General features: G+C 39.6%; 1 non-coding gene across 1 annotated transcript; it reads right to left on the reverse strand.

The window, feature by feature from the left end:
• Positions 1-201: 201 nt before the first annotated feature.
• LOC112724369 (small nucleolar RNA R71) lies at positions 202-307 on the reverse strand. Its single transcript, XR_003163534.1, has one exon. It is a non-coding gene; the product is annotated as a small nucleolar RNA R71 (small nucleolar RNA).
• Positions 308-10,787: the final 10,480 nt, after the last annotated feature.

Genomic DNA, 10,787 nt, shown 5'->3' on the forward strand with positions numbered 1-10,787 from the left:
CCCGGCAATGGCACCAAAAACTTGATGGATGAGAATTACAATGGTTTAGAAATTTTGATTGTGATCAACTTGCTTTCCCTTTCTCCTTGGAAGGAAAGGAGAAAGAATGGTTTTACACCCAATCTGAGGAAGTGATTTCTAATTGGGATTTGTTGCGCAAGGAGTTTCTTGAGAAGTATCTCCCACCTCAAAAGACGGATCATCTAAGGAAAGAAATTTTATGTATTATGCAAAGGGATGGAGAAACCCTTTATGAATATTAGGAAAGGTTTAAGAAGTTGTTAGAATCTTGTCCTCACCACCGCGTTAATGAATTGGAGCTCATAAGCTATTTTTTCCAAGGTTTGGTCCCTTAAGATAAGCTCCTCATTGATGCCTCAAGTGAAGAATCTCTTACTAAGAACAAAACCGCAGAAGATGCTTGGGAAGTCATTGCGGACTTGGCGGACTCAACCCAACATTTAAGGAAAAGGAATACCCAATCGAAGGCCATAAGTGAAGTCTCGCTATCCACCATATCAACCATAAAGCCCTCCTCATGCCCAACCCAATCAATAACCACATTCCCAACCTCAACCAAATCCCAAGATATCAACCACTAGACACTAGGACTACCCTCCTTCAAAATAGTCAACCTTCCTCTTCAAACCAATCTCCTATGAATGCTGCACTTCAGAGTTTCATGCAAGAGCAAAGGGAGTTTCATAAGAAGCAAGAAACGTACATGGCAACCATTGCCGACGCTTTATCCCGTTTGATTCTTTCTCCTTCAAACACTCACAATAGCCACCAAGCTTCCACATCTAGTGGTCTACCTTCTCAACCTCAACCAAGTCCCCAGGAAATCATCAATGCTATCACCCTTCGGAGCGGTACCAAATTAGATGAAGTTAGTCTTGAGCCTACAAGTTTGAGCAAGGAACCCCACAATGAAAAAATGGAAGAAAAAGTGGAGGTGGTTCGGGGTGAGATGGAGGTTATTGCAAAAGAAGAGAAGGATCTATTGAAGGTCAAGGAGCCCAAAAGGAAGAACCCTCTTGAAGAGCCTACACCAATCCCTTTCCTAACGGTGGCTAAAAAGGCTAAGAAGCATGAAGACTTTGAGCCCAATATGGTGGAGATCTTCAAGAATGTGGAAGTTACCGTTCCTCTTTTTCAAGCCATCAAACAAGTTCCAAAGTATGCCAAATTCCTAAAGGATGTTCGCACTCATAAGGACAAGATTGGTGAGCTAAACAGAAGTCCGGTGAATGACTATATTTCCTCTCTCATTCTGGAAAAGTATAATGATCACAGTCCTTGTTTGGTAACCTGTGTGATTGGTGGGATGGAGTTCATAGATTGCATGTGTGATTTGGGAGCTTGTGTAAGCATTATGCCCCCTTCCTATCTATAAAAAGTGGAACTTGTCACCATTAAAGAGGTCCAGAGCGAGATTTGTGTTGGCGGACACGAGTATTGTGTCGGTTGTAGGAATTACAGAGAATGTATTGGTCAATATTTAAGGGTTGCTATTTTCGGTAGATTTTCACATTTTGGAGACTCCTCCAATTGATTCGGACAAGCCATCCTCTATTCTCCTTGGGAGACCATTTTTGAAGACGTCTCGATTCAAGTTGGATGCATTTTCGGGGGCTTACTCTTTTGAAGCCAATGGAAAAGTAGTGAAATTCACTTTGGATGGATCTAAGAAGCCAGCACTTATATATTCTATCTTTGGTTGTGACCTAATTGAAGAGCAAATAGATGAGCCTGATGAGGGACATGAAGAAGAAGAAATTGTCAAGGAGCCTAAGTCATTGGACCACTCACAACCCAAGCATCCCAAGGAGTTAGAGATCTTCCTCCTTAGGGAGGTCCTGATGCACTACTATTTGGTGGTGCATTCTATGCTGAATTTAGGGAATTTTATCACCCTTTTCCCACATTTATTCCATGAAATGGCATGGTTTCATGTATTTCTCATAATTTGTGCTTAAGAGTGAAAACATGCTTTTTAGGCCTTTAATTGGTTAATTTTAATTCACCTTTGAGTCACTAGATGCCTTGATGTGAGTGTTAGTGATTTCAGGTTGAAAATGCTAGGAATGGATCAAAGGAGTGAAGGGAAAAGCATGCATAGTGGAGAAATCAAGAGGAGTGAAGGGGGGAAGTCATAATTGAATTTTGGAGGGATCAGCTCATTCTTTTCGTTATGAACCACTGTCATCCCTCCCTTCTTAGGAACAACTTGGACAGGGCTCACCCAGGGGCTATTAGAAATGAGATAAATGATCCCAGCCTCATAGAGCTTAGTGACTTTCTTCTGTACCACTTCCTTCATAGCTGGATTCAAACACCTTTGTGGTTGAACTACTGGTTTGGCATTATCCTCCAGCAGAATTTTATGCATGTATCGGGCTGGGCTAATGCCCTTAAGGTCACTTACAGTCCACCCAAGGGAAGTCCTATGTGCTTTGAGTACTTTAATTAGTGCTTCTTCTTCCTGTGGCTCTAAGTCAGAGCTTATGATCACAGAATAGGTGTCTCTTTCTCCCAGAAATGCATATTTCAGGGAGGAAGGTAATGGCTTAAGCTCAAGCTTTGGAGACTTCTCCTTTTCCTCAGAGGTTTCCTCTGAATCAGGCTGGATATCATCAAGGATATCATCTAGCCATTCCTTAAGGCTTTCAGCCATGTTGACCTCTTTCACCAGGGAATCAATGAGGTTAATGCTCATGCATTCCTCAGGAATGTTGGGATGCTGCATAGCCTTGACAGCATTCAGTACGAACTTTACCTCATTGACTTTCAGGGTTACTTCCCCTTTTTCAACATCAATGAGGGTCCGTCCTGTAACTAAGAAGGGTCTTCTGAGGATAAGGGATACACTCTTGTGCCCTTCCATGTCCAATACCACAAAGTCAGTGGGGAAGGCAAAGAGTCCAACCCTGATAATCATGTCTTCAATTACTCCTGATGGTATCTTAATGGACCCATCAGCAACTTGAAGGCATATGCGGGTTGGTTTGACTTCATCAGTCAAGCAAAGCTTCTTTATTAAAGAAGCATGTATTAGGTTAATGCTTGCTCCAAGGTCACATAGAGCTGTCCTTGTACAAGCATCACCTAGAGAGCATTGTATCATGAAGCTTCCAGGATCCTTAAGCTTCTTTGGTAAGCTATTTTGTATGATTGCACTGCACTCTTCAGTGAGGAGGATTGTTTGTGTCTCTCTCTAATCCTTCTTATGACTTAGAATGTCCTTCATGAACTTTGCATAAGAAGGTATCTTTTCAAGCGCTTCTGCAAAAGGGATCTTTATCTCTAATGTTCTGAGGTTCCCCGCAAAGCAGGCAAACTGTTTATCCCTTTTCTCTTGACAGAGTTTCTGAGGAAATGGCATCTTAACCTTGTATTCATCAACCTTGGTTGATGAAGGCCAAATGCCATATGAGTTAGAAGGAGGATTACTAGCTTACTTAGGAAGGTTGTTATCAGTGACTAACTGACCTCCTTTGCATGGGCATTCAACGCCCATGCTACTGTCCCCTTGGACATTTGAACGCCTAATTTCTGCCCTCTCCTGGCATTCAACACCAAGAGGGGTACCTTCCTAGGTGTTTGAACGCCCATTCTCTGCCCTTTCCTGGTGTTCAATGCCAAGAGGGATACCTTCCTGGGCGTTTGAATGCCCGGAACTATCCTGTGCAGAGACCTAGGTTCCCTTCTTATTGTACTGAGGTTGGGTGTTTAAAGATCTCCCACTCCTTAGTTGAATGGCCTTGCATTCTTCTGTTATCTGCTTAGATAATTGCTACCTTGTTTGACTCAGCTGGGCTTCTACATTCCTATTAGAAGCCTGAGTTTCTTGCAAAGCCTCTTGTAAGTCCAGTAGTTGCTGGGCAAAGGCATGCAGCTGCTGAGTCAATGTACCATCCTGTTCTAGAGGGTTAGGTTCAGTAGCTACTGCCTTAACCTCTCCTTTTATAGAAGTCTCAGTGGCCGAGTACAGATGCTGATTAATGGCAACTATTTCAATAAGCTCTTGAGCTTCTTGAATGGTCTTTTTCATGTGTAAGAAACCACCAGCAGAATAGTCCAAAGACATTCTAGCCATGTCAGAAAATCCATAATAGAAGATGTCTAACTGTACCCATTCTGAAAATATTTCAGTGGGACATTTTCCTAGCATCCTCCTATACCTCTCCCAGGCATCATAAAGGGATTCACCATCTCCTTGTTTGAAGCCTTGGATGTCCAGCCTCAGCTGGGTCATCTTCCTTGAGGGGAAGTATTGGTTTAAAAACTTGTCCACTAACTGTTTCCAAGTTTTTAAACTAGCTTTAGGCTGGTTATCCAACCACCTTTTTGCTTGGTCCTTTACAACAAAAGAAAAAAGCAACAATCTATAGACATCTTGGTCTACTCCCCCACTGTGTACTGTGTCAGCAATCTTTAAGAAATCTGCCAGGAATTCTGTAGGTTTTTCTTGAGAAAGTCCAGAATACTGGCAGTTCTGCTACACTAGAGTAATGAGTTGAGGGTTCACTTCATAGCTACTAGCTCTGATGTGAGGTATACTGATAATTCTTCCATAGAAGTCAGTAGTGGGACTTGTATAAGATCCCAGAGTTCTTCTGAACTCTTCATTCCCACTTGGGTTCATAGTGAATGAAGATAGAAGAAGAGGAAGAAGGAATAAAAATAGAAGTAGAAATATAAGTAGAAGAGATGAATAAGAGTTAAAAAAATATTTTTGTTTTCATTTTATTTATTTATTTAAACTGAAATTAAAATTACTTTATTAAAAAGAATTTAAACTTTAGTTATTAAATTTCGAAAATAGAAGATAGAGAAGAAGAGGAGAATTTTCGAAAATTAGAGAGAAGTTAGTTAGGAAGTTTTGAAAAAGAAGAGAGAGAAGATAAGTAATTAAGAAGAGATTTGAATTTAAGATTTGAAAATATCAAAATTTGAAACTTGAAATGTGAAATTTAAATTTTAGATTTTGAAATTTGATTTTGAAAAAGATTAATTTTTTTTTAAGTTTGAATTTTGAAAAAGATAAGATTTTGAAATTTGAAGTTTGAATTTTGAATTTTTAAATTTTGAAGTTTAAAATAAGATAAGATAAAATTTTGAAAAAGATAAGATTTTTTATTTTGAAAAGATTTGATTTTTGAAAATTGAAAGCTAAGATAAGATAAGATGAAAAGTTTGATATTGAAATCTGAATTTTTTTTTTTTAAATTTTGAAAATCAAGTTAAGATAAAAATAGAAAAGATATTTTTTTTTATTTTTTAATTTAATGATGAAAGAGAAAAATAACTAAAAGACATAAAACATAAAATTTTTAGATCTAGCACCCCTTATTTTCGAAAATTCTTTGAGGGAAACACTAAGGGACACCAAACTTAAAAATTTTAAGATCAAATACAAGGAAGATTCAAGAACACTTTGAAGATTGACAAGAACACAAAGAACAAGACTCAAAGACTCAAAGAACACAAGAACTTAAACAGAACACCAAACTTAAAATATTTTTTAGAAAACCAAAAAGAAATTTTTGAAAATCAAAATAAAATAAACAAGAAAACACCAAACTTAAAGAATTGAAGCAAGAAGAAACTATAGGGGACGAAAATTTTGACCAAGAACAAAATAAAAAGACTCAAACCAAAAATAAAGATTGAACAAAGAAAAGATAAATATTTCTTGTAAAAGGTTTATGAAGAAGTTTTAAAATTTTTGGAATTGAAAAACAAGAACATGCAAGACTCAAATAAAATATAAAGAAAAAATCAATTAAAAATGATCAAGAAATAAAGTATCTGATCTAGGGAGCAAGACAATCCGTTAGTTTGTCCAAACTCAACAATCTCTGGCAACGGCACCAAAAACTTGGTAGCACGAATCCCCACACCTTCGTATTATTGTACCAACAAGTTCACTGGGTCGTCCAAGTAATACCTGAGCGAGTCAGGGTCGATCCCACGAGGATTGAGGCTTGAAGCAAGCTGTGGTTATCCTGCAGGTCTTAGTCAGGCATATCAGAAAGATTTAAGGTGTTTTAATATTGTATAAATTACTTTTTATATCAAATAGAGTCAGTAATGGGAATAGAGAAAAAGAGTAATTAGAACTCTGAAGTCGTGTAAACTATGAAAACAGAATAGTTAAAGTTTGGAGTTGCTTAGTCTTTCTGAATTAACTCTGGCACTACCGTCTTCTTTTCTTGTGAATGATTTTTCTTCTATGGGCCGTGGTCATTGATCTCCTCTGCTACAGATTGAATGCCATTGGCCGCGGTCATCCAATCTGACGAAGGGTGAAGTGCTTAGTAGTCCATTCTCTTGGCGATCCTACTCAAGACACCACAGACAAGGTCGAAACTTCTATATCAAAGGATACTACTTCTTAGGATTCTAGCCTATACATCGAAGACCCTAATCTCCCCAGAAATCGGCTGAACTGGTGTCTCGAGAAGTTCCCAACGTAGTCATGGATTAGCCGTCTGAGAGATTGGTGCACGAATTGTGAATCACACTTTTCACAACTCGTACCACTAACTAGCAAGTGCACTGGGTCGTCCAAGTAATATCTTACGTGAGTAAGGGTCGAATCCCACGGAGATTGTTGGTTTGAAGCAATCTATGGTTATCTTGTAATTCTTATTCAGGAAGTCAATTATATTTATCAGTTGAATTGCGAATGAACAAGAGAGCATGGGTTAAAGGTTACTTGTTATGCAGTAATGGAGAATATGTTGGAGTTTTGGAGATGCTTTGTCTTCTGAATCTCTGCTTTCCTCTGTCCTCTGATTCACGCACGCACGTCCTTCTATGGCAAGCTGTGTGTTGGGGCATCACCGTTGTCAATGGTTACATCCCCTCCTCTTGTGAAAATGGTCCAAATGCTCTGTCACAGCACGGCTAATCATCTGAGGTTCCCGATCATGCTGGAATAGGATTCACCCTCCTTTTGCGTCTGTCACTACGCCCAGCACTTGCGAGTTTGAAGCTCGTCACAGTCATTCAATCCCTGAATCCTACTCGGAATACCACAGACAAGGTTTAGACTTTCCGGATTCTCATGAATGCCGCCATCAATCTAGCTTATACCATGGAGATTCTGATTAAGGAATCTAAGAGATATTCATTCAATCTGATGTAGAACGGAGGTGGTTGTCAGGCACGCGTTCGTGGGGGAATGATGATGATTGTCACGTTCATCACATTCATGTTGAAGTGCGAATGGATATCTTAGATAGGAACACGCATGTTTGAATAGAAAACAGGAATACTTGCATTAATTCATCGAGACACAGCAGAGCTCCTCACCCCCAACAAGGGAGTTTAGAGACTCATGCCGTCAAAGAGTACAAAGTTCAGATCTAAAAATGTCATGAGATACAAAATAAGTCTCTAAAAGTTGTTTAAATACTAAACTAGTGGCCTAGGTTTACAGAAAATGAGTAAACTCTGATAGATGGTGCAGAGATCCACTTCTGGGGCCCACTTGGTGTGTGCTGGGGCTGAGACTTGAACAATTCACGTGCATAAGGCTGTTTTGGGCGTTCAACGCCAGGTTTGGATCCATTTCTGGCGTTGAACTCCAACTTTTGATCCTTTTCTGGCGCTGGACGCCAGAATTGGGCAGAGAACTGGCGTTGAATACCAGTTTACATCGTCTATCCTTAAGAAAAGTATGGACTATTATATATTGCTGGAAAGCCCTGGATGTCTACTTTCCAACGCAATTGGAAGCGCGCCGTTTTGAGTTCTGTAGCTCCAGAAAATCCACTTTGAGTTCATGGAGGTCAGAATCCAACAGCATCAGCAGTCCTTTTTCAGCCTGAATCAGATTTTTGCTCAGCTCCTTCAATTTCAGCCAGAAAAATACCTAAAATTACAGAAAAACACACAACTCATAGTAAAGTCCAGAAATATGAATTTTTTTTCTAAAAACTAATGGAAATAAACTAAAAACTAACTAAAACATACTAAAAACTATATGAAATTAACCCCAAAAGCGTATAAAATATCCGCTCATCACAACACCAAACTTAAACTGTTGCTTGTCCTCAAGCAACTAGACAAATAAAATATAAGACTAATAAGTTGAGAAGCAATAATATCTCAGAGTTTTTGAGTGAAGCTCAGATTCTAATTAGATGAGCGGGACTAGTAGCTTTTTGCTTCTGAACAGTTTTGGCATCTCACTTTATCCATTAAAGCTCAGAGTGATTGGCATCTATAGGAACTCAGAGTTCAGATAGTGTTATTGATTCTCCTAGTTCAGTATGATGATTCTTGAACACAGCTATTTTATGAGTCTTGGCCGTGGCCCTAAGCACTTTGTTTTCCAGTATTACCACCAGATACATAAATGCCACAGACACATAATTGGGTGAACCTTTTAGATTGTGACTCAGCTTTGCTAAAGTCCCCAATCAGAGGTGTCCAGAGTTCTTAAGCACACTCTTCTTTTTGCTTTGGACCTTGACTTTAACCGCTCAGTCTCAAGTTTTCACTTGACACCTTCACGCCACAAGCACATGGCTAGGGACAGCTTGGTTTAGCCGCTTAGGCTAGGATTTTATTCCCTTAGGCCCTCCTATCCACTGATGCTCAAAGCCTTGGGATCCTTTTTATTACCCTTGCCTTTTGGTTTTAAGGGCTATCGGCTTTTTCTGCTTGCTTTCTCTATTTTTTTTTCTGCAAGCTTTGTTCTTTGCTGCTTTTTCTTGCTTCAAGAATCATTTTTTTTTATTTTTCAGATTATCAATAACATGTCTCATGTTCATCATTCTGTCAAGAGCCAACATATTTAATAGTCTTAAACAACAAATTCAAAAGACATATGCACTGTTCAAGCATTCATTCAGAAGACAGAAAGCATTACCACCACATGTAACTAATTAGAATTTTTCTTATTAAAAACTCAAAATTTTATTGCCTCTTATTCAAAAGATCTACTATTTTATTTATGTTTGCTGATGATGAGAAAAATAGACTATAACTTGAGTGGAGATAAAATCAAAATAGATGTTAATTACTACTATATGATTCCTAAGGTAAAACTAAAATAAGAACAGTTATCACAGAGTTAAGGCTAAGATTAGAACTCCACAACCTTGAGGTTTGGGAAGTGGATGTTCCTCTAGTCTGTGAGGTGCTTGGTCCTTCAAGAGAGAATTTCTGGCGCTTCAGTTCCTTTAAGTCACGCCCTTGCTCCTCTTGTTCCCTGAGCAGTTTGCAGAGCATGCTGTTTTGATTTTGCTCTTGGATCTCCGGATATTCATCTTCTTTCAGATCGAATTTAACTTCCGGGATCACTGATCTTAGACCCATTATTTTGTAGTAATGGTCTGAATGTTCCTTGGTTAAGAACTTCCCTTGATTCCAAAGTGGTTTTGGAATACTCTCTTTCTTGCCTCTTGGAGTGGGTTGTTTTCCTTTAGGGGCCATGATCTTAGTGATCACGGATAAGCACACCAAACTTAGAAGTTTGCTTGTCCTCAAGCAAAAGAAAAGAAAGGAGATGGGTAGAAGGAGAGCTCCTCCCCACTATCCTGGCGTTTGAACGCCCAAACACTGCCTGTTTTGGGCGTTCAACGCCCAAATGCTGCACTCCTGGGCGTTCAACGCCCAGTTGTTGCCCTTTTCTGGCGTTGAACGCCAGATTGCTATCCTTACTGGCGTTCAGCGCCCACTGGATGCCTCTTTTGGGCGCTGAACGCCCAAAATGGCCTCTTACTAGCGTTTTCTTGCCAGTGAGCTCTTTTTCTCTGTTTTGAGTGCAGATTCCTTCTGTAACCCTGTGAATTTATAAAATTGATTCTTTACCTTAGTATCAATGAACTTTATATAAACAAATAAAAAAATAAAAATAGGGCAAAATGCTTAGAGGATTGATGCCCCATGGCTGGGTTGCCTCCCAGCAAGTGCTTCTTTATTGTCTTTAGCTGGACCTTGCTGAGCTTTTAATCTATCTTCAGCCTTGAGCACTCTTGCTCAATGTTGCCTTCAAGGTAGTGCTTGATTCTCTGTCCATTGACAATGAACTTCTTATCAGAATCAATATCTTGAAGCTCCACATAACCATATGGTGATACACTTGTAATCACGTATGGTCCCCTCCACCGGGATTTCAGTTTCCCAGGGAATAGCCTGAGTCTAGAGTTAAACAATAGAACCTTCTGTCCTGGTTCAAAGATTCTAGATGACAGCTTTCTATCATGCCACTTTTTTTATTTCTCTTTATAAAGCTTGGCATTTTCGAAAGCTGTGAATCTGAATTCCTCTAGCTCATTTAGCTGGAGCAATCATTTTTCTCCTGCTAATTTGGCATCAAAGTTTAGGAATCTGGTTGCCCAGTAGGCCTTATGTTCCAGTTCCACGGGCAGGTGACATGCCTTACCATACAGAGTTGGTATGGAGAGGTCCCTATAGGGGTCTTGAATGCTGTTCTGTAAGCCCACAGAGCATCATCCAAGCTCCGTGCCCAATCCTTTCTACGGGTATTTACTGTCCGTTCCAGGATTCTCTTTAATTCTCTGTTAGAGACTTCAGCTTGCCCATTAGTTTGTGGATGATATGGAGTAGCCACCTTGTGGCGAATCCCATACCGAACCATGGCAGAGTAAAGCTGTTTATTGCAGAAGTGAGTGCCCCCATCACTGATTAGTACTCTAGGGACACCGAACCTGCTAAAGATGTGTTTCTGGAGGAACTTCAGCACCGTTTTAGTATCATTGGTGGGTGTGGCAATGGCCTCAACCCATTTTGATACATAATCAACT

This window comes from Arachis hypogaea, chromosome 11, assembly GCF_003086295.3.
Source record: "Arachis hypogaea cultivar Tifrunner chromosome 11, arahy.Tifrunner.gnm2.J5K5, whole genome shotgun sequence".
Taxonomy (NCBI): Eukaryota; Viridiplantae; Streptophyta; class Magnoliopsida; order Fabales; family Fabaceae; genus Arachis; species Arachis hypogaea.